Consider the following 23601-nt stretch of genomic DNA (forward strand, 5'->3'; position numbering starts at 1 on the left):
ACATCTAAATATCTTCTTGCACAGCCAGAGGCAACGTCTGCGTATCGAAAGCTTGCAGTCTGTGGGTTTCACTGTTTTATGTCAAGAGCAAAGCACATGCAGGCTCAAAATAATCCCATGCCTTCATTTTTCACTTCAGCTAAAAAGGATTCAACAAGACACATCAGAGGAGAATGCACTGGTGATGATTTGTATTCCAGAAATGAACAGATGCTAAAAAATGAAAAGTATTTAAGCAGAAATCTTGATTGCTATTCTCTGCAGAAGGGCTGCTGTAACATGAGCCTTTTGTTTGCTGAAGAGGCAGATAAATTGCACCACTAATTTGTCCCATATAACACACACTTATTCAAATCTTTATAACACATGGAAAATGACTCAGTTCTAACGTTCTAAGTGAACACACTTTCAGCTGTTATTCCTATCAGCACTGCATTAAGAGAAGTAGGTGAAGGCAGAGTAGGTCCACAAAATCATCAAAGCGAAACTGATTTTATTTACTTAGATAAAACCCCTGAAGCAGGCTGGGCACAAAGTGGAACAGACATTTTGTTTATAGATCAAATTTATGAAATTAATTATTATCTCAAGTTCACAATTTGATGATTATTGGTCCTGATTCCAGATTTTAGAACTACTGGAGTTATCTTTTTCTATCTTAATCACATTCCTGATTTTTCATCGCTTTTTCTCAGCTTTGGAATAATGGTTTATTGAACTGTAATAATTATTTGCTGAATTCATTGAAAGAAATAACAGTCAAGAAAATATCTCCGAATTTGACAGAAAGAATACTGCAAAATTTTGCTTGTTTCTCAAAAAAACTTGTTCTGACCTCTTAACCAACAAATTTCAACAGGTCACAAAGAGGTGACTAGACCATGGGGAAGGAAAGTTAAGTTTCTTAGATCAGGGGGAAGGAAAACAAAGTTAGACTTCACAGTTATAAAAAACTTATTTATAAATAATTTACAAATATTTACAAAACTTATTTACAAATATTCTTATTTGTAAATATATATACTTTTATATATATCTAATCCAGTTAAAACTCATGTTTTGATCTGCAAAATCCTAAAGACCTACCCCCACTTATACATTCAACAAAATACTTATACATTCAACAAAATACTTTAAAACTGTCTTAAAGCAGACAAACCAAAATGCTCCATCCTAAACCAGCTCTTTGCCAACCTTGAATTTGCAGTTAGCATTTCAGTCTTATCGTCTCAACTGAGAACCTAAAATAAACTCCCTTGACCTCACCCTGGGCAAGGCTCACTCCTGTATCACAACGATGGAGAGACAAAGGCACAAACACAGTGGATTCTTCCACACCTCACGGAGCCACCAGCTAGACCTGCAGTGAAGACCACGGCAGTATGGCTCTACCACTCACCAGAGCACGATCAGATTCACATCAGCCCTAGGTCTGGTAGAAAGCCTTCAGGTTCTGATTACCTGCACTGTTCTTCCTTGGAGAAGCAGAAAACAACACTTGGAGGCACAAGGCCCCAGGAGCTGAAGTTTTCCTCTTCTTCTTGCGACAGCCCAGCTACCTGCACTGGGGCAATGGATGCAGGTATAGGATGGCCCTCCTTTCCTGGCCTTCCTTTTATCCTCACCTTTACTGGCAACAACAGAAACCACCTGGCTCCCTATATCAGATAGCAGAAACCATCCTAATTACCCTGCAGCAGCTGCCACCCACTCTCCCATGGTCCTCACTTCTCCCATCACCCTGCACCAGCCCTGCTTTGGAGTCAGTAGTTGCATCCAGGATGCAATGGAAGTGCAGCTCTGGCTTGGGAGGTTTCAGTGCCAAGAGCAGTCCAGCACGGAGAGGTGGAACCACCTTGTAATCTCAGCCTGTGTTGGCTAAAAAATACCAAGCAAACATGGGATTGCGTGCTTTTGTGTACACAGCAGGGCAAAAGGAGGCAAAGATGGTCAAAAAGATACGGCTGCATAAGTGACTGCAGGAGCACAAACACAGGTGTGCCAGGGGGACGTGCCAGAGGCTCAGGAAGCACAGCAGATGGAGAGCCATGACAGGCGTGTTACAATGAGGGCAAAGATTAGAGCACTGTAACAGAGAAACCTGAACTGGTTTAACTGGGTCCTTCTCCTTATAAAATAGTTATAAAAAGAAATGTGAGATTCCAGGACCAGCTGAAACTGCAGTGCTAATAAAACACAGGAAACCACTGATCTCAATGAGAGTTATTTGCTTACAGAGAAATGAATCTGCAGAGCTAAAACATCTTATTAGTTATCATGAAACTTTTTTAAACACGTACAGATCCTTGTGAAAGTCAAAGACAGCAACTGGAGAGAACCCACATCCAAATGATTCTACAGTGATAGTGGGTTTGCTGAAATTCTGAAGGCAGAAGATACCAAAGTGTTTCCTGCATAAATGCAAGGCTGACCATTTAAAAAATTTTTTTCACAACCTGCCAAAATAACTAAGACAATATCATACCAGCTCAAAAAAACCCAAGGGTAACAAGGAGTTCAGAGAAAAGAAGCAGAAGTAAATACAATTTATTTTTTTCTTCACATGAATGACTGTGCAACTGAGGTCCCTTTAAACCTAAGCATCTCTAACAGATTAGCCAGTAGCACAGAAAGCCAAAAAGCAGAACTAGAACGCAAAAGGAGAGATGGAATTTACTTCAACAAGGTCTACAATAGATCCTGGCACATCTCTGCCTTAGGGGGAAAAAAAAAAAACAACCAAAAAAAAAATAAAAAAATTAAAAAAAAGACACTTACCACAGAATTTTGTAAATATGAGTTGATGCTCACATACCACTCAGTGTAACATGCAAAAATTCACTCTGTCTCATGAGCTCAGATGCACACACATACACCCCAAAGTACAAATTTATGCCAGCTTTTGCCAGAACCAGTCAGACGTTTTCCTTTATGTTCACAGCTGCTGAAGTACTATTTCATCTGCACCCTATCGTGTCCAAATTCTCCTGGCTTTTGAAACGATCCACACTTCCTATTTAAAGCTTTGAGCTAGAATGGATGGTTAACTCATTTCACAAAGAGTTTGGTTATACATCTCCCTTGATGAAAAATTTAAATTGTTTGGCTAAGAAGCAGTGTCTTTTTACCCCAAGACGCTCCTCCAGCAGCAGTTCAGTAAATAATGCGAAACAAAACCAGGGAAAGGAACCAAAGTGTTTTGTAACACAGAGAGGGTTTTGGTTTGTTTTCATAAAGTTCAAACAGAAGAAGTTTTATGGCTTAAATAAAGGAGTGCAAAAGGGTTTGGAGAAGGAAGGTTTCCATTAAACAGATCAGGACTGGTTCAACAGTAATTTGAGCTCCCTATGAGCTCACTTTTTGCTGTGCCACAGTCAGGAGTGAAGCAAAAACTTCACAAAACACAGGAGGGAGCTGATAACAGATGAGAGGGCAAGAGGCAGCTCAGGGGCCAGCTCTGAAATAGTTCCTTGCGCTGTATCACAGCCTGCCATGGGAGAGCCTTTCCCACATTTCTAAACCTGCAAACCTAACAAGCACTTTAAAGGAAATTTAAATGGGCTGGAAGAAAACGATGGGTTTTCCTGTGCCTCAAGGAGCAGCCCCTGGGAAGTCCCAGCTCTCAAGAGAGAATCCCACTTGTGGTCACCAGGGCTCTCCATCTGTAGGGAGTGGATTTCCCCCACCCTGCGCAGGTTGTCACCAGAGGCTGCAATGGGCTGTGGCAAACCCCCCACAGGGACAGGGGGATGATGTAAGGCAGCTCAAGTGCCCTAAGCTCAACTGCTCTGGGGGTCTGGCTGAGACACCTCAGCTTAGGGAGTCGTGTTTCACCTGCATCTAAGTCAGCCCAGGTTTACGGCAGAATAATCATTTTGGTGGTGAAATGCAACTATTAAAAATGCTTTCTTGCAACAACACTGCCAAGAAAGAGCTGAGCCGGGAGACTCTCTAAGAGCATCTGCAATTTACGGGAAATGAGCAATCAAGAAGCCCTCTTGGGCCAGGCTCAGTGGTAGGTAATGCTGCCTGGAGTTCATCCCTGGCCACCAGCACCCACATTGCACAAGGACAACCTGAGCACAGTCCCACTGGTTCCTGCAGCTGGTGATGAAGGCGACCCTTTGGAAAGAGGGCACCACAATCCCATTAGCATCAGCCCACAGGAGGGTGACTGGGGGAGAGTCACATCAGAGGTGCAGCCAACAGGAGTCCCAGCGTACAGATGTTGTCCCTGCACTCTCCCCTCCAGTGGTACACACAGAATGGCACCCAGGGACCACTGGGCTCTGGAAGGACACCATAACTCTGGGTTTGTCAGATGGGGATCTAACAAGGCACCACTTCACCTCAGGCAGCACGGCAAGTCTCCCTTCTGACAGCTTAACATCTGACCTGCAGATCTGTGCATAATCAGCTCAGTGTTAGAATCTGCAGTTAAACCTCATTCACTGTCTGAGCCTGAAGCTTAGAGACAAAAACCAGGAGATGCAGGAACAAAAAAGTGAAGCAAGGTAGGCGGAGTTGTTGTTTCCCTCCTCATTATTCATGACTGTAACTCCAGCCTAAGGACATCCACTTGGCAATTAGCACCAATACTGGTTCAATCACTTCTGGAGAGGTGGGCAGGCTGTTTCTGGTCTACAGGAGAAAAAGTTGAGAATTATCAAAAACCTCACAAAGGTTTGGAGCAGGGAGGTTCATTCCTCCTGGGGCAGGAAAGATGAGTCACCATCTGCACTGAAAGCCAGCTGCCCAATTCCTGTTCAGACAGTTTAAATCCCGAGTTACCCCCTTCGCATGAAGATCTTACATCAACAGGAACCAGGTTAATGGTACAGAAGAAGGTAAGGCACAAGCTTTGCTGAACACGAGTTTTTCTCTCTCGAGAATTCTGCAGGTGGCATCCTGCACAGTGCAGTACATCGAGACAACCCTTCAAGTGTTCAAGGCCAGGCTGGACGGGGCTTTGAGCAACTTGGTCTAGTGGAAGGTGGCCCTGCCCATGGCAGGGTTTGGAATGAAATGATCTTTAAAGTCCCTTCCAGCACAAGCCTTTCTGTGATTCTACAAACCCTGGGCAGACCTTACAAGAATGTCAGCAGGAATTCTGCTGTGGAACCCATACTTTTTGCATGTACAAAGGTGATTTTAAAAATGGATTGGTTTGATAAAGGCGACTCTTCAGTATAGCAGTGCAAACATATAAATGTAGGGAAATGTATAAGCTGAAGAATCAAGATTTCTTTGCGTATTAAGACTTGCTAGGCAATTCTTCTTCACCTTCACGTTGGAATGGAAATTGAAGTGTAAGTATTTTTGATAACCAGCAGTAATGACTTAGGAGAGTCACTCTGACTTTTTTATATATTACATGGGCAAGAGGCCAGACAGAACATTTAGTTAATTAAAGTTTTATTGATAGTAGTAAGTGGTACATTTCTGACATCCTCGTACCTTTTTCTGCCTGTACAATGTGATCCTTAGCCTTCCTTTACATACAAAACAAAATGAAAAGAAAAAATAACTATGTAACTTCTTGCAAAAGACAAATAAAAAAAGCTACTACGAAATTAAATAAATAACAACCAAATTCAACATTTGACATAGCCATATCCATAGAAAGACTAATCTGCAGATTAAATGGGAAAGAACCTTGCCTAGGCTGCTAAGGAAAAATGCTGTATTAAACAGATAAATTTCAAATATAAAAACAAAGGCAGGAAGTAGGAAAAAAATAATGAGATCCTTATAGTCTGCAAGTCGGCCAAATGTATCAACCCTTGTTATATTTGGTTTTCATGTGTTACTCACTAGGCATGTTCGTGCACTGGGAAGAACACCAGATAAAACATGTGGTTATTGGCCCGCAGAGATAACAACGCCAGAATGCAAGCCCCGGTCTGCAGCAGCTTTCCTTAATAAGTATTCCCTATTTAAGCAAAGATTGATCCTACATGATGTGACAGGCCACTGATACAAATAAATTGCTTTACGATATAATCTGTGACTGTAAAAAAAAAAAAAAAAAGGCAGCCAAAATGTATTCACTGTGGGCTTACTGAGTTCCACACTAGCGTGTCTAAGTTTCCACTTCATGTAAAATCAACTTTTATCTCTCTGTGATACAACCTAGCGGTACATTGTAATCAATTTTTAATCTTTCAACTCAAAGGCCTGAAGCCAGTTTACAACTACATAACAATCTGAAATAATAGGAGTTTCCGATCCATTCCAATTTTCAAGTTTTGTGTTGCATATGTCATTGAATTACCAGAATAGCTCATTCAGTTACAGAAAGCTTCTAGAAGGGAGTGATAAATTAACCTTATCCTTTATTTTTGTAACTAAATGAGGGGATTGAAATATATGGGGTTATTTTTCCCCACCTTCAGCTTTGCAAAATTTAATACGATTCACTGGTCAGAAAGTCAGCAAGAACGAAAGCACATCTACTGTTCCCCATCTCGGCTACCCACGAGCTGGCAGTTAAACAACACTGAAGGAAATCGGTGTGGTTTGCTTGCACAACAGCCTTTCTAAAAAAGTAGCGACCATGCTGTAAAGCATTCACACAAGAAGCAGGACAACTCTAGGACACTATTCTGATGCCCACATCTTAGTGAAATCAGTGTGGCTCTAGCAGAACCAGACTGCGAGAGCCACCACAGGGAGATCCCTTGGTACAAAGTTAAGCTGCAAAAACACAGCAGAAAACACAGTCTCTCTACAGAGAGACCGTGCCATAACCGAGAAGCAAATATATAGGGCCAGGTCAAGATTTTAAGAAGAATTTAAATTAAATAACCTTCTTAGATTTCTTGTGTAGTAATTTAAATGTGCACTTGCATGCCTCCTCATAACTTTTGGCTGGTTTCAGATGAATTTTTAAAGGCTTTGAAGGTTTTAAGGGTTTTAGAGGGTCTGAAGCCTTCATGAAGCTCTCCTAAAATGTAACTGGTGGCTGAGCAATGAAAACCTTCAGCCAGGAGTCCAGGTTCTGACAGGCTTTATTCCAGTGCTGCCAGACAACACTTACAAGTAACAGCCTTCGGAAGAATGTTAAAAGCAACAAAGAAGCAAACAAACTTTTGAATTTAATTGTCAGAAAAACAAAACCAAGGTTTATGGAAGGCAAACCTGGAGGATCCCCACACTGACCACATGTGAACTGTATGGCAAAGGGATGTAGTTATGCAACACAGAAGAGGCCAAATGTGTGATGATGGAGTGAAAGATTCATGCAAGCTCATCTCATACAGATCAGCTAGAAAGTTTACAGCTTCAGGCTGTAGCAGAAATACATAGGATACAAACAGATATACCACTGCTTTTTGTTGTTGTTGAAGTTATCTCACATTTTATTTTCTTTCCAGTCTAATATTATAGTCTAATCCACTTTCTGTCAAAATTTATCAAACATGAAGATGAAGAAACGATCAGCTCTAATGTACCTACCTATCTGCCTGCATTCCTTCTGAAAATAGGTGTCCTGTAAGACAGTTTTGGCTTCTGTTTAAAATACAAAGACCTCTTCTATTAGGAAAACCACACCAATATATTGAAAGAATCTGAAACTTTAGTCACATTAAAAAACCACCTTCAGTCATTCTACAAATTTCCTGTTGCTTGTTAATTACAGAATTGGCATCTACAATCTAAGACATCTTTCACTTTAGGGGAAAAAAGACAAACTACTAACCTTTAACAAATTGTCCTATATGGGATAATGTAACAAGGTCCAACTCTGCTGCAATGAGAATAAACCCAGTTTAATCTTCCAAACCCTAGATTAAATTACAAACTCTATGCAAAGGTAAAGAAAGCCCTTTTAAAAACGTTCTTCTACCCCTCTTCTAAGGACTTCAAAGCAATAACACTTAAATCTAGTCTAGACTTCCAGTGTCCTGAACTTGAATGATTCAAGCTTTTCAGCTTCCATTCAACCACTCTTCATTCAACAGTTTGTTTACAGAAAGATATTTAAATTGTTCTAAAGAGCACCACGGCTCATTTTAGGGCCTTTTGATTCTCTAGCATGCACTGTCACTTATTTACTTTAGGTTTTCCATTATTCAAGTGCTGGCTAGTTCACATTCAAATGAATCACAAACACCAGAGCAAACAAGACAGTTAAGGCAAAGGAACCCAATTCAAACAACATCCAGTTCAGAAGACATTTAGAAGCCCAGAATACTAAGAGAAGTTCTCTTTGCTTTTTAACTTAGTAAGTTTAGAAACAAAAAATTATCATTATGGAAGTCTGAAGTTGCCTAAAGTTCCACAGAAATGGCAGTAAAAGCTTCCTACCTCTCAATTTTCAACAGTGATGCAAAGGTATTGACTGAAAATGCTAGATACTGCAATTAATTAAATTCTTTCCAAAATTATTTCCAAACAAATTTCCGGGGGGGGTGGGGGAAAGAGGGGGGGGCAAATCCCAAATCTTGTTACAGGACTGCACTATTCTCCCAAAATGCACAAAACTGAAGTGGGGCAGTAAATGTGTGAGTGCTACCACCCCAACAGAATGCAACTTAGAGAAGCAAGTGAAAAGTATGTTTTGAGATCCACTGTCCTTTGCATCAAAAAAGTAAAGGTGACAGCCCTTGTGATCCAGAGAACTTATCAAAACCAAAAAACATGTTTAGGCTATGCTCAGTGAAAAATTGCAATGCAAATGAGTATTTGACCAAGACAGAGGAAGAACTGACATTTAATGAAACTGCAGTTGGTGACATTCCATAAAATGATGCCAATCACTTGTCTTTGAGTCAGCTCCATTCCCACATTTCCTACAAATGCTCTGAGTGACTCACACCAATAATCTATGTGGGAGATAAGCAAAGGAAATCTCTAACATGATTTTGCTGCAGCTTTTCAAGATGAAGTGTAATTTGCCTGGTTCTCTTTATATGAAGTTAATTATTTGAAAATTTAATTTAAATTCCAATTTGTCTTTAGGAATTTTCTCAGAAGCAACAAGCTTAATGGGGATAATGCAGCACAGACAAAACTGGCAAGTAAGGTAATGATCTGGTCTAACCAGTTCCTGTTTTCAGCAAGAAGCAGCTTTTTAGGCTGCCTACTTGCCTAAAGGCATTTACAAGAAGATAATTTCTATATTAGGGTAGTGAGTTTATGCTTGAAATATAAAGTTTATATTATCTGTTCATTATGTTTCCATTTGCAGTGTTTCATCTGTTTATTTTTCTCTTGGTTCAAAGTCCCAAGTTCAAATTCTATCCTTGCATTAATTAGTTATAGCTGTAGGCAAGTCAATTCAGCCTTTGTTTCTCAATCTGTAAAAGAAGGACAATAATAAATATTTATGTACTTTAAACAGATATTGGAATGATTTGTTTACCCTGACAGAGTTTTTCAAATACACCACTCCAAAATGCTAGGCAAAAATTACCTACTTTAACTACAATAATCAGAATTATTGCAATTTTTGTCAACGACTTTCTGAACTCTCATATCCTTTCCTTCCTCAGGGAGACCATTTCCTACAGTACACTTCTAAAGCCTCCCATTCAGCGAGCCACGATACTCTGAGCTGAGCTCATGGCATCCTAACAAACAAACAAAAAACAGTACATTGATTACAAAGACATTTAATCTTAAGATTTTCTAGCGTGCAGAATTTTTTTCCAGCACCCTTCCTGGCAGAAAATACCCAGAGGAATATGAGCTCCTCATGTCTCAGCTTTTACATTGATAAGTTATCTGTGATGTTCAATGTTTTGCTGACCAGTACGTGTAATCTGGTGCTTTCTAAATCCAACCCTTGCCTGACTTCCTCGCGCTCTGAACATGCGCACTTAGAGAGTAAATTCACTACATCTGTGGCTGTTTTAGCAACCAATTAATCAGCTTCCTATTAGGAAGAGGAAATACCCTAAACCCAAGTGAGATTTTGGAGACAAAATAAAGATGAATCTCAAGCCTTGTGAAGCATCAAACCTGAACGGGAAATCAGCTGAGGGTTCTTCATCATTAGAGATAAAATAGGAATAAAAGAACTCAGCATCAGCTTAAACTTTAATTCTTAACTCTGTGAGTGCTGATGTTACTTGCAATAAAGAGATTAAGACCCAATACTAGAATGGAAGGAAGGGTTTGGAACGATCCCTTAAAGCAGTTATTTAACAAAGCACTATTGTATCAACACATGCTATGCCAAATTTGATGGGACTCTTCATTAATTCAATTTCAATGTTGAAAGGAATAAACTCTTTGAAAACACACCCCCCTCTACTTTAAAGTTCATTCTAAACTTTAGCCTTTCGGTGCACAGAACAGGCACTACATGTGCAGCCCTCCCTCTGTATGGTACCAGATGTTGGCAGTCAAAAGAATTAAACATTAAAACAAAGCCTTCCATCAATACAAAAATAAAAATCCACAGGAGAGTAAAACAGGTGACAGTACTGTCCTTCAGCAATTAGAGTTTCCTTCTCTTGCATAATTCTGAGGCAAAGGATAGGGGAAAAAATACTTCAAAGAACAACTTTGCTGAAAACTGATATAAGGACGCTTCAGCAATTAAAAATTATGGACAGCAGACACCCAGACCTTAATTAGCATAACATTATAAACCTGGGCATCCTTCTGGGGCAAATCTGTGTCCATCACACACTGAGCCGACTGCAGCCTCAGCACCACAGAAGTAAGAGCCTCTCCCTGGCAGATGCTGCCTGCAGTCATCCCGTGCTACCAACTCCGTGACATCTTTGAGGGAAGGAAGAACTACTCAGCCATAGGAAATCATGGCAGCGGATTAGGAAGAGACTAGACAGACACAGGAATTACAATCTGAGCAGAAAATTTAGCTACTTAGGTATCCATATGGCCCATGGCTAAAGCATACGAGAAGTCCCCCAGGTTTTAAATACATGACTCACTTTTGAAGCTCTTCATCCTGTTTCTTTAAAAAGCTGTCTCAGTATCCCCGACCTGACTGACTCTGCACTTCAAACTGGTCCCCAATTTTTAGAGTTGCCTGCTAAGACTTCACAAATAAAGTTGCAGAAATTTTCTAGAAAAAAAAAGCACTGGTCCAACTTTATTGACCCTCATTTTCTTTGAAAATAAGATTTACTATATAGGCCTGTGCTTCTCCCTGCAATATTTTTGGCTGAAGGTGGCAAATGGATTACATTCAGCTACAGGAACACGTCATCTTGGATCTGCTAATCCTATTAGTTACCTGGAAATAGGTAACGAGGTTGAGGAGATGCCTTTTTAGTGCTTCTACAGAGAAAAAGTAGCCCTAACTATCTGGAAATCATATAGATCCCTATGGGACAGCTTACAGTGTCAAAACTTCTTCCTGCAGTGCAATAAACATGAGCAATGAAGCACCTTTAAACAGATATATAAAGACACACTGGAAGTTTCAATAAAAAGCTGTCTCTCCAGCAAAGCAGTTGCATTCAGTGCAAAAGTGATCTCTGATGCACGAAAAAATTTTCTATTTCAACTCTCAAAACTACTGAGCAGGTGTCACAAAAAAACCCCTGACCCACACCAATATCCTTCACCTTTTTGTGTCTTCAATATCACTTTTTTGTGATACACATTCACGCTCTCTTCCTTATTTAAACTGCAAATTCCTCGGGGCAGAGACTGTCTCTTTAGGACAGCGCTAGGCAGGAAGGGCCCTTAGGCAACTGGAAAGCAAAACAATGCTTGGCACACTTATTTTCAAACTTCAAGTGCTGACTTGTCCTCACACTCTCAAGCAAGGAAATTTATTTTATTCTGCTTACACACTACATTAAAAAAAATATATAATCAGTCATTGCACTTTGAAGGTTCAGCACTTTTGCATGACTATGAAAAGGATGTAGCATCTACCACAACCAGCTGATGCCTCCAACCTTTCCCTCTTTTTGTTCAGTTTCATGTCACTAACTACAGAGAAAGCAAGAGAAGCCCATGAACTCAGATTTGAACTTCCCCAAAAGAGGGTTTTCATACAGCAGCATCTGTAACATGTGCTTCAACCTTTTAAATTAAATCCTCCACTTGAGACTGACCAGCACAGACATTCACAAACTCCAGTCTTCATAAGAAGCTTTGAGGCTGGCTTTCCAGTTGCTAAACTTCAGAAAAATATTTTTTGAGACTTTTCGACAGGATGCAGCTTCACACCTAGAGAAAAATGCTTTCTGCTCTTCAGAGACATTCAATATTTTTAATTCTACAGCCAGCTTTTAAGTATTTTCTGAAAAAAAGAAGAATATGTTTGCTCATGTTTTGCGTAAGAAGTTTATGATTTGTTCAGCCCTTCTTGTACTTGAAAGAACAAACAGATCAATGAAGAGTACCAGGCATGCCAAGACTGCCTTTGGAGAGCCACCCTGCTCCCACAGTTGCCATCTGTGGTAACAAACAGCACACACAGGACAACCCCTTGCACAGCCAGGGCTTGGTTCCAGAATACACCAGCCTCCCTGCTCCTGAACACTTCTGATCTGTATCACTGCACTGCTCACCATGACAAAGGACACAGGGGGATGGCAGGACAGTGGAAGGCAAGCCGTGCTCACCTTTGAAAGGTCACCTCATTGCCTGGCAGAGCCCACTGCCCACACACCTGAGACCTCAGGTACAACCCTCAGCATTCCCGCTTGCTTCTGCACATTACACAGAGGGATAGCCTCAAATATACTCAAGGCTTGGAAGAAAAAGGTTGTTTACTTTCAGAAGTACCAAAGCACCACCTCCTAGACAATGAAAATCCCAATACTACCGTGACTCCTTCCCTATCCTTTCCTCCATTCTCACCCAAAACTGGGTATAGATTTTTGACAGACCGTTTTCAGCAGGCAGCAGTGCTGTGCCAGGTATTTTGAGAGTTAAACATGTGTATTACAGCTTGCATTATATGTCACAGATCATCCTCAATGGACAAGTAACCTCAAAATTCTAGGATTAAAAAAACTCCCCAACCATAGTATCATTAAAGAAATCATAACCCAATCATACTCCACCTTACTCTCCCTAAAAATTGACACCACACATCCCAGTGGCTTTACATGAAAGTTATCCTTCTTCTTCCAGCAGCCAAGTCCCTAACTGCACCTCGGAGTGAGCCCAGGGACCCACTCCTCCTTGAAGTGCACCAAGGAGCTCATCCACCACAGCAAGTCTGAAGGACATTGCAGCAATGCAGTGCAACACTCAGCAAGTCACCTTTGTCCCCAGTGACACTTCAGAGGAAACTGAGGTAGCAGAGACATATTTCATTGGAAACAGCAGAGCAGTGCACTAATTTGAAAGGCTGCTCAGCACGTTGCCCTGCCAGAAAGAAGAAAATTTCCTTTGACTCAAACTAAACTTCTAGCTCTTCAGAGGCGCTAAACAGTAACGCTGTACCTCTGTGGTCCTCCTAACATGCAAAGCTACTCCAGACCACCCATTCTGATCCCGTTCTTAAAGTGCTCCACTCAGCTAGAGGTGCACTTCATCCAGCTGACAGCACAAACTCCAGCTTCCCTGAAATCTTTTCAGCTTGTTTAGAAGCATCCAGCACAGGCACTGGCCTAGATTAGGAGCGCAGTTATGCACACACGAATGGCCTTGACCCACTTCTCGTCACATCGTCCTGACTACTCAGAGCTGTGAACTCTATTTATTATTAGCATCAGAACAAAAGCCTGTGTATGTACATAAGGCCTGACAAATACCCACTCACTGCGCAGGCAAGGAATGAAAAGAATTGTTCTATTATTTCCCATCATCATCATCCTCCTCTCGCCAACCCACTGAGTGCCACTGCTACTGAAATACCTTTGACTGGCAGCGTTTGCCTCCCCTTCAGAGCAGATGCCACAGGGCCTGGTGAGTGAGTTGGCACTAGTGGGCACTGGTGAACTGAATGTCCTTCGAGATGGACAGAAGAACTCTTAATATTCAAGTAAGCAGAAACAGCTTAATGTGGGTTTCCCTCTACAAAGCAACAAATAGTTTCCCCTCCATAAAATATACCATATGCAAAGCAGAGATTCAACCAAAGTCAAACAAATAAGAGCACAGTTTCTCCTTCAGAAACATTTGTGAGTTTCAGCTCTACAGCTTACAAGAAAGGTAAGCAATTCCCAGGTACAAAGTAAAAAAATAAGACTCATCCCATCACAAAAAGCAGCAACATTGCTCTCCAGTGCATTAAAGCACCCCTGATAGCAGCAGCACTTTTCATGCTTTGTCATCACAAGCTCTCTACAGGACTCTAATGCAGCTCACGCTGAGGGGCATTAAATGTAGAAGGTTGAGATTGGCTAAAGGGCAGAGCAGAGGTTTTACAGTTCATCCCGAAGGCACATGTGCTGCCTGAAATTGCCGTGTAAATCTAAAAATAAATAAATTGAGCTTGTCTAAAAGAAAGGGATTTGTTCCACTGTTCCTAAATGACTGTGCTATTCCTCTTTTTGATGAGGAGTATGTATGTGCCCCAAAGGCAACCTTCTGCCTTCATGTTGCCAGAGAACTTTTTAAAATGTAAGCAAATACACGAGTTTTGCTTCTAGGATAAATAAAGCTTAACAAGGCAAAGGTTATTGCATTTGTGCTCCCTGATGACATCATGCAACTAGGATCCTCATCCCATCCAAGCAAGCTGATGACCTGCTCAGTAAACTCCATGCCAGACTAGATCTACCACAAAACCTGCCCTTTCAGCTGTAGACCCAGGCTTAACCATTAGAGTAACTATTGATTTCAAGAGTTATTTTAATACATGACACTGACCGGCATTCAAAGCACTTCACGCAACTGCTCCAAAGTCTTTCTGGCTTATTCTTTTGTAGACACAACTTGGAAACACTGCTCTCCTACCTGTGAATTTCCTACCCTTCAGTACACAAAACTTACAGCACTGGCCTAAACACAAGAACACTAGTCTGTCAGCTCAAAACATGTTTTGAAACCAAAGTTACAACTACGACAGATTTCGCAATGATAATCGCCAAGCACCAAGCGCAGCGCTGTAAGGAAAAGCCTTACTTCAAACTTCCCTCAGAGTGACAAAACAGGGAGGTAGCAGGTACCCTCCAGTGCTTCAAATTGTATAGAAAGACCACATCCTTCCTTTTCTTGCAGACACCAATGCCCCTGCTCATATAACCCCTGAAAGCTTTCTCCCACAGCAGAATTGCCACACGCAGCTCCCCACTGACACGCAACACCCACAGCCCTTCACACCAACACCCTGAAGCAGAAGAGCAGCCACGTGAGAACAGCAGCTACGTGAGTGCCTGTGCGTAGCACAAGGAACAGCAGCCACCCCTTTAGAAACCACTTTCAAGAAGAAGCACAAGCCAAGTCTCTCAGGGTGGGGACCTGCACTCTCATCACCTCACCCAGCTGGTGTGGTCACAGAAAGGCAGTCCTGGTCTTGCCGTGACCCTCTTGGCTCTGCAGAGCCTTCTCTGCCCTTCTGCTGGCACATGCCTCAACTCCACACGACTGTACAACAGGACAGGCTGTACAGACCTCCCCAAAGATCCAGCCAGAGACCCATCTGTAAAAACAGCACCCTCTATTTGAAGGCAGGTGTAGAAAGGAGAGGAAAAATGTCCCTTTTTTTTTTTCTCTCTCTCTCCTGTTTATGTCAAATGTCTTTGTTTAAGCATTTATCATTACACAACCCTTCTGTTTTTCACAGTCTAACAAAGACCTACATGCACGGAGGTGGTGCAAGAGCAGTCAACCACTGGTTGCATTACAGTCAGGTAACCCAACTGATTTTCATACCGTGCCTCTCCTCTTCTCCTACGCCTTCTTGCAGGGGGGAAGAACTTTCATTTCAACACCAGCAAGTGGCTCAGGAGACATGAGTTCAAGTTCTTGCACCACTTTCCAGTTCCTGTGGGGTCACAGATGACCCATATACTTGCTTCTGCTTTTATTCCCCACCTGCAAAGGGAAGGCATCTTCCCCACAGCAGGAAGACAGGGCATCTTTCCACTTCAGCATGGTTTTAGAAGATTAATATAAATGAAGCCCACTCAGACATAAGCTTGGCAAGAGCATGCAAGATGTTGGAAGGGGAAGTATCACCGAGAAATGTAGTTGTAGCCACATAATTTACATTTCTTCTAAAGATATGTTTTTCCTATCAAATTTGCAGCTTTATGTTCAGGTTAGCATGTGACCAATTCCCTTTCCACAGCTGAACCCTTCCACTGTGTTATGTCAAAACAAAACATCAAAACCCCAACTTACAAGCTTTTCAAGTAAACACAGAAGAGCTGCAGGCTCTTGGCAACATCACGTTAAGCTGCAAACCATACTTCCACTGATACTCAAAAACACGCCAGGTCTGGCCAAACCAGAACAAACTTTACACTAATCACCAGATTGAAGAAGCACTAAGCACATTTTCTTCCCCTCCACAGCGAGACAGTGTATGAATTTTGCTCTTTGATTCTGTGTCAGAACAGCATCAGCCTCGAGTTGTGTCTGACATGCTCTTTTTGTGTCCTTATGAGATGCAAATAGATACAAAGTTGTTCAGCGCAGAGACGTCAGATACAAAACTGCTCAGCACAGGCTGAGCATTGAAATTTGGTCTGTTAACAACTACCACAGACCCAGAACAGACTAAGAGTTGGCCACATGTATTTAATACTGTTAACCACGCACAATGATAACATAGTTTTATTCAATGAAATTTTTTTTTTTTAAACTTCGATGGAGCCAAGGTTCTGTTAGAGCCAACTACTGGTTAAATAGTTCCACTCTTCTTCCCACAGCTAGTAAACATGAGTATTTTCTTCCATTTTTCCTTTTTCTCCAATTTTTAGGTGGTTACCCTGTCCTTACTGATGTCATGAAGGAGTGTTCTCCAAACCAGTTGTTCCTCAGCGTCCTGAGTATCAGCTTTATGTAAAAACCGAGTGACTCCCCCACCCCCAGCCCGGTCTATTAGTCTCTCTCAAGCCAGGCTGTTCCACTGCGTGACTCTGACAAACAATCTGCCACTTCAGCAAATGCACCAACCAGAGCCACCACACAAATCAGCCTGTAAAGGAGAGCATGTGCGAGAGGGATCTCCCAACTGCAGCTGCCACACAGCTCCTCACTTACCCAGTCGTGCAGGGGTGGTGGAGGGTTCAACACAGGCTGCCCCAAAACCTCTGAATGCTAGACGGTGAACTGGAGTTCAGAGAAGCTTCTTAATTTTGAAGAGAGAAAAAAGATGCTAAGACTGAAAAAGAAGGAAGAGAGTAAATTAAGGGATATGAGATCTGAAGCAGAAAGGAGAAAGCAAGAGGGAAATTATTGTGAGGACCTGGTGAGATGACTCTCCCGCCTCTAACTTTTGGGAAGCATCAGCATACCATTTTAATTAACAATACTCAAGTGCTGAAGACAATATAGCAACATTACTCTTGAGCATTATGGACACAGAAGTGACACTTCACCTGCCAAAATCATCCCTGGCAAAATTCCACCAACATCAGTGGAACTACATCAAGCATGAAATTGGCCCACAGTTGCATTAAGACAAAAAAGGCTTTGTTTCAGGAGATATGGGGCATTTGTGATTCTTTATAATAAAGCTCAGCAAACAATTGTTTATTGTCCCTGAGCAAATATTGCTGACAACAAGCAAGCAGCCATCACATTTGTCGCACACACTGTCTGTCCATGTATTGCTAGGAAAACAGCTATCAGTAAAGCAACAGATTCTCAGTGTCCGGCTCGTATCACAGGGAATCTAAAGACAGTTTAAATGCCTCTCAAATTGCCTACCAGATCCACAAGCAATCATTCTCATTTTCAGCAACCTTCTTCCATGCTCCTACTTCTCTTGCTAAGTCTGTGGAAGTTGAATATCCTGACTGGTGCTACGGGACTTAGCACACACATAGGAGTACCACAATGCAGAGCAGCTCTGCTGCCAGTTATTCAACAATACTCCCACCACAAACTATACACAGTGACCACACTAGGCTCACACAGAAGCATCTTTTCCTCCTTTTGTTGCATTTTTGTGCGACTATGCGAATTCTCAGCGAAACCCCAAAAGTTCACATGTTGCTGCCTCTCTCTTGAGTTTGCCACAAGCATGCCCTGGACTTACAGACTCTGTTCCAATGCCAGCCACGGCTGTACACCGTACTCGCACAGTATTGATTTATGCCAGAACTCATTAAGCTATGAAAAAAAAATCCAATGGCCGAAGCAAACAAGTAGTTCAGTCTCACAGAGCTCCTGTGCTGCACCCTCTCCCCTCGTGCACCCCCAAAACACGTTTATCCATACAGTTATCCTGGCCAGCTGTGCAGCCTTTCACCCCAGTGCACAGGAAAACCTGGATATTTGGATTCTCCTGGTCCTTGAGGGAAACTTTGACAGATCCAGGTTGGAGCGGTGGGAGCACAGGAGACAGCAGCTCCTCGGGGCTTGCCCCGCTCCAAGCTTCTACTTGTTTTAAAGATCTGTAAGGAAACAATCCAGTGCCCACACCAGAAGTTCAGCTGCTCCTAATACCCATTTCACAGGGCAGCACTCAGAGGAAATAAAACATGTATAATTCTTATCCGCCTTACCTTTTCTTTCCATCCACCACCACGCTCCCCCGGCCCCACCAGCCCGCACCTATGGAGCCGGCCGGGCTGTGGGGGTGCTCCCACCGCTGCAAGAGTCACCAGAGAATCAAACCTGCCCCACGGAGAAGCTGAAACACCCACGGGCTCCAGGGCCCCGGAGAACCTGGGACACCCGCGGGGGGCGGCGGGACCGGCAGCACCCCCGGTGCTCCGCACACCCTCCTGGTTGTTCCCCCTTCTTTTTATGCAGAGCCGCGATGAACTCCTCGTGTTTCCCCTCGCGACTGAAGGCGAAGAGACGTGGCTCTGCCGCGGAGCCCCCACGGCCCGGGGTGGGGGGTCCCCGGGACCCCCCCGCTCCCCTCCCCGCCGTCCCTCATCCCCCCCGGGCTGGGCTGTCCCGCTGCTCCGCGCCAGCGCCTTTGTGTGCGGAGCAGACACAGAACCTACCTCGGCGGGGCGGCTCTGCCCGCCCGGCAGCGCGGGGGTCGAGGGCAGGGGGAGCCGAGGAGGGAGGCTGGGAAGGAAGGAGAGGAACGGCAGCCGTCCCGCTCGGTGCCCGCCGGAGTGTCCGCCCGGCCCCGCCACACGCGCGGAGCCGGCCCGGCCGCGCCTGAGGGGAGCGGCGGGGCGGGCCGGGGGCGGGCCCGGCGCTGAGTCACCGCCGCGGCCGCCCCGCCGCCTCCTTTGTTGTCAGGCGTGGAGAAATCCGAGGCGGCGGGGATGGCTGGGGGGAAACCCCGAGGGAAACGGGGGGGGGAAACGATGTGTGCGGGGCAGCGGTGAGCCCGTGAGGCGCTTCTCCCCGGGAGGGACAGCACGCGTGGGGCACCGTGAGAGACGGGAGCCACGGGCGGTCCACAAAGTCCTGCTGAGGCCGCGGCCCCGCTCACCTGCAGGAGACACCCCTCCCTCCTCATGGAAGAAAATCACCTCCCGGCTGTGCCTGCCTTTAACTTTCCCCGAGTGGTTCTTTCCCTTTTCCCGTGTCCGCGTGGATATTCCCACCGGTCATTCTGTAGGAATCAAGGTCCCCATGCAACTAAGAGACCAAGAGGTCACGACCAGCCAGCCCAAACGTGCCTCAGTGTACCCAAAATCTAGCCTTCTAATGAGTTACTACATAATGGGGACATGAGAGAGAGCCTGGGGCACAGCATAGCATGCGCAGACTTTGGGAGTGAACCCAAACAAAGACAGACTTTTGGGGATGAAATGTGTGTTTATACACTGGGGTACATGCTGGGATTAAATAGATTTCTTTTGTGTATTTATCACTAGGATTATTTTGTGTTTCTTCAAAGCAGATGACTTGAATCATTGCATAGCAACTGGAGTCATCTCAGGGATGGAAAGCTTCAGCCTGATCTCAAGAGCTCAATAACTTGAGGAGCTGAACATTCAGCATCACTGGGGCTGCACAGGCAGGCCCTTCCTCTCCAAAACCCCCCAACCCCAAAAGTCCCAGTAAGAAGGTTGTTGGGTGCTCAGTAGATGGTGCTGTTTCCACCGAATTCATCCTCGATAACCCACTGCCCCCAAAATGTGTTGTTCGTGTTCACAGTATCAGCCCTGACAATGGGCACCTTCATTCCTCAGTGCCTTTTCCTTTGCAGGAGTGTTGTCAGATATAGTTACTCTGTATGTGGTGCTCATGGATACTGTATGGAGAGAAACCTCATAAAAATTGATTTTTTTTTTTTAATAAATGGGGTAAATGATGTGACTAGATGAATGCAGCAGTATAAATATTGATTAGTTCCCTCTTCTGTGAACAGCCCTCAGTCTGAAGTATGGGAGGGGGAAATGGTGTATGACCAGGCAATTGTAAACAGCAATGAAATAAAATGAACTGCAAAGCCAGCGGAATGCTGGATTTCCCTATCTTTTGCATTCTTGACCTTACAGACCTCTCCATATCATTTCTGTATGCAAGCATTAACCATGCCTATTCTAAAGACACTCTGTAGCCCTAATCAAGTTTTTATCTCTCTTACTTAGGCATTGCACAGGCAGTTGTCCCTGCTCTGAAACTTGACACTTTGCGTCAGTGTTTCCCAGCCCTTCCTCTGCTCGGACAGTTGTTTTGCTGTGATACGTATGATACTCCCTGCAGATCCTGCACATCCACACCTTTAAATGAAATGCAACACTTTGCTTAAGCAAAATTAGAAAAAAATTCTGGATATCTCGCCATGTTTTTTTCAAAAGAGCACAAGTGTTTTACATGGTTGTAACTACTTTGTTCCAGACTTGCATTCAGTTCAGGTGTGTGGTGTGTGGTGTGTGGCATCACTGGCAGGTGCAGATTTAGCAAAGTCCCTCCCCACACAGACTATTATTTTATCCTCCATGAAATGACTGTAATGCTGTGCAACCCCTAAGCTACCATGGCTGTATCCGGACTTGAAAAGTATTGCTGGACATAACTGAGAAAGGAAAAGATTTAGGAGGGGCAGAAAGTTGAAGGAATAACCAAGAGCACACCTGAGGACCATTGATGGCTCATATGAGCATGCTATCCTGGTTTCTTAATTCATCACTCAGTGCCTCACACAAGACAGTGGTCAAGTGATAGCTCTGAGTCAAACATCTCACAAGCAATTGAAGGGATATCTTGAGTCATCACATTGCCTGGTTTTGGTACAAGAGCTGCCTTGTAGCCCAAACCCCTGAGTCAGTCCAGCTCAGCTCCAGCCCGTGAGTGAGGAACAGGGTCATATGAAGAGTCAGTATTGTCTCCCATCTGTGAGCCACTCCAGTTTCTGGCTTTCTTATTCCTCCTTTAAGGCACATCATATGTGTCTCTTGCCTTTTGACCACATGAAAATTACAGTGTGTGGCTCATGTGATGAAGAGACTTGGCCACAACTGCATTTTACTCATGGCAAGCCTTCTCTCCCCCAACACTTTGAAACTCCAGAAAGTACTCGAGAAGGCCTCAGGGATCCTTCTAGATGAAAAGCAATATATAAATATAAGATATTACCAGTTATTTTAAATGAAAAGCAGTGTATTGGAATAAAAAAAAAAAAAAAAAAAAAAAAAAAAAAAAAAAAAAAAAAAAAAAAAAAAAAAAAAAAAAAAAAAAAAAAAAAAAAAAAAAAAGTAATAAACTGGCCTCATTTTGGAACCACTCTGACAGAGAGTGATGCACTGGAAATACTTAACATGGTAAATCCCCTTTTTATTAACATTGTAGCCAAAAGTGCACAGTCATTCTATTGTGTAAGTGTCATGGGACATATGTGGTATGTAGTTTGGCATTTTGGTATCTCATGAATCAAGTATTACATACTTTAATTGCCTGTTGCTGTTTGCATTTCTTTTTAGCCAAACTGCAGAAATAAAAGCAAAATCTTCCTTTAATTATTTGAGTTGTCCTCTTTGTGAGGCAGGGAATTGCATTTTACTCCATGCTTGCACCATACCTGGCCTTTGAGTGTTACCACATTATAACCTTAAATAATAGTAATAACAACTTTACTGTGGCAGAAACAAAGTGGAGTCAGCTGCTGTGGGATTCCCCTTGCTTAATTTTAGCTGTCTGAAAGCAGACATCTCGTCTAAGCAGGTCATGTGAGCTAGGAGGAGAGGTAGGTACCTCCAGAGGGAGGTCCCTGCCTCCTTCCTCAGGTGTCTGTATTAGAACTGGATTCATTTCTTCTGGAAGTGCTTCTGCTCATTAAACAAGGCAGCACCTGAACAGCTTCAGCTGGATGCCTTCCTCAGAATTTCTTTAGTTTTTTGTAATTCCTTTACCCAAAGTGGAAAAATGCCTCCTGGTTGCCTGCTCCCATTTGTAAACAAGAGCTGAGGGCTGCCTGTACACCAGGATTTTTATTCCAGGTAATAATGGTGAAGCACTCACATGAATTATAGGAGAATGTGGTTTTTCTTTATTCCCCTGTAGCCACTTTAAACGTTAATTTTTCTAGATTTTTAATTTAATAGAAGTAAATCAACTGAAATGCAAGTTGTTATGTAGGTTTTTTCCATACCATAATTCTGCAGAAACATCAGTTAAGTATCCGAAGGAACATCTGCTATGCACATAGATATATGAATACATATAGAAGCTGAACAATGTGACTTCAGAGCTTGCAGAGTTTTCTTTACACAAAGCCAGGGGCATAAAAGGGATTTCCTCCAAGTTTTCCTGTGTATTAATAATGAAGATCAGGATGCCACCTTTGTTTCCTCCCTTCTGAGCATACAGTGAAAGGAAATGGTTCTGGATAGAATCACGAAGAGCAGTGGAAAAAAACAGACTACACTCCACGCTGGCACTCAGAAGTTTAATTATCCAGCATGCTGCATCTTTATGGAAGAAGGAGACAGATAAATCCCATATGTTAATAGTTGGCCCCCTGTGGCTGACCTTTGGCTCAAATATTCCATATTGTGATTAATGTCGCGCAGTTGGATCCAAAACATGCTCATTCCCCAGGCTTCAGGGAAAAAAAGGAGATTTAATTTACCTTCCAACAGCAGAGTTTCATTTGATCGCTCTTTCGGAGACTGATTTTATCCCTGCCTGTAGTCTGGCCTCTTAAGAGCTATTCTGTGCTTCCTCTGCTAGGACTCTTAAGACCCAGCTTCTCATATTGCCTCCACCACTGGCTCACTCAGCAACTTGAAATAAGTCATTTTGCCTCAGGTTCTGTTCTCTTGCTCAGATAGAACAGAGAAAATAACCGTAACTTCCTTGCTGGCACAGTTTGAAATTTGCGGATGGAAGACACTAAGCAAGGTTCATCTTCAGACAAAATTGTGTGTTGACCTCTGGAATCTGGAGGTCTCACAAGAATAGCTCAGAAAATCATATACATGCTTGGATTGTGGTTTTCTGGCCACCTTCTGTCCTAATCTTTCAGTTCTTATGTGCTGTAGGTTGTGTTTGTCTTCTCATGTCATTACAGTAATTTTACATCATACTAATAAAAAACCTGTACCCCTGGCCCTGGCACAGGTAAGGAGGCACCAAAATCTCTGAGCTTATGGGTCAGTTTGGTCCTGAAGGACACAGGATCCG

At 43.1% G+C, this 23601-nt stretch overlaps 1 protein-coding gene across 2 annotated transcripts in view; it reads right to left on the minus strand.

The window, feature by feature from the left end:
* FAM107B (family with sequence similarity 107 member B) overlaps window positions 1-19169 on the minus strand; it is a 57519-nt gene extending 38350 nt beyond the window's left edge. The window contains exons 1-2 of one of the 2 annotated variants that reach the window (XM_027903089.1): window positions 19017-19132; window positions 17098-17218 (exon numbers count right to left, since the gene is read on the minus strand). The gene's annotated coding sequence lies outside the window, so the exon portion shown is untranslated. Of the gene's footprint in view, window positions 1-17097; window positions 17219-19016 lie in introns of both variants that reach the window. The other variant, XM_027903091.1, reaches the window with a different exon arrangement.
* Between the last annotated feature and the right edge of the window lie 4432 nt (window positions 19170-23601).

Source organism: Empidonax traillii, unplaced genomic scaffold (genome assembly GCF_003031625.1).
Source record: "Empidonax traillii isolate 1590-97213 ecotype Southwest subspecies unplaced genomic scaffold, ASM303162v1 scaffold931:size327931, whole genome shotgun sequence".
NCBI lineage: Eukaryota > Metazoa > Chordata > Aves > Passeriformes > Tyrannidae > Empidonax > Empidonax traillii.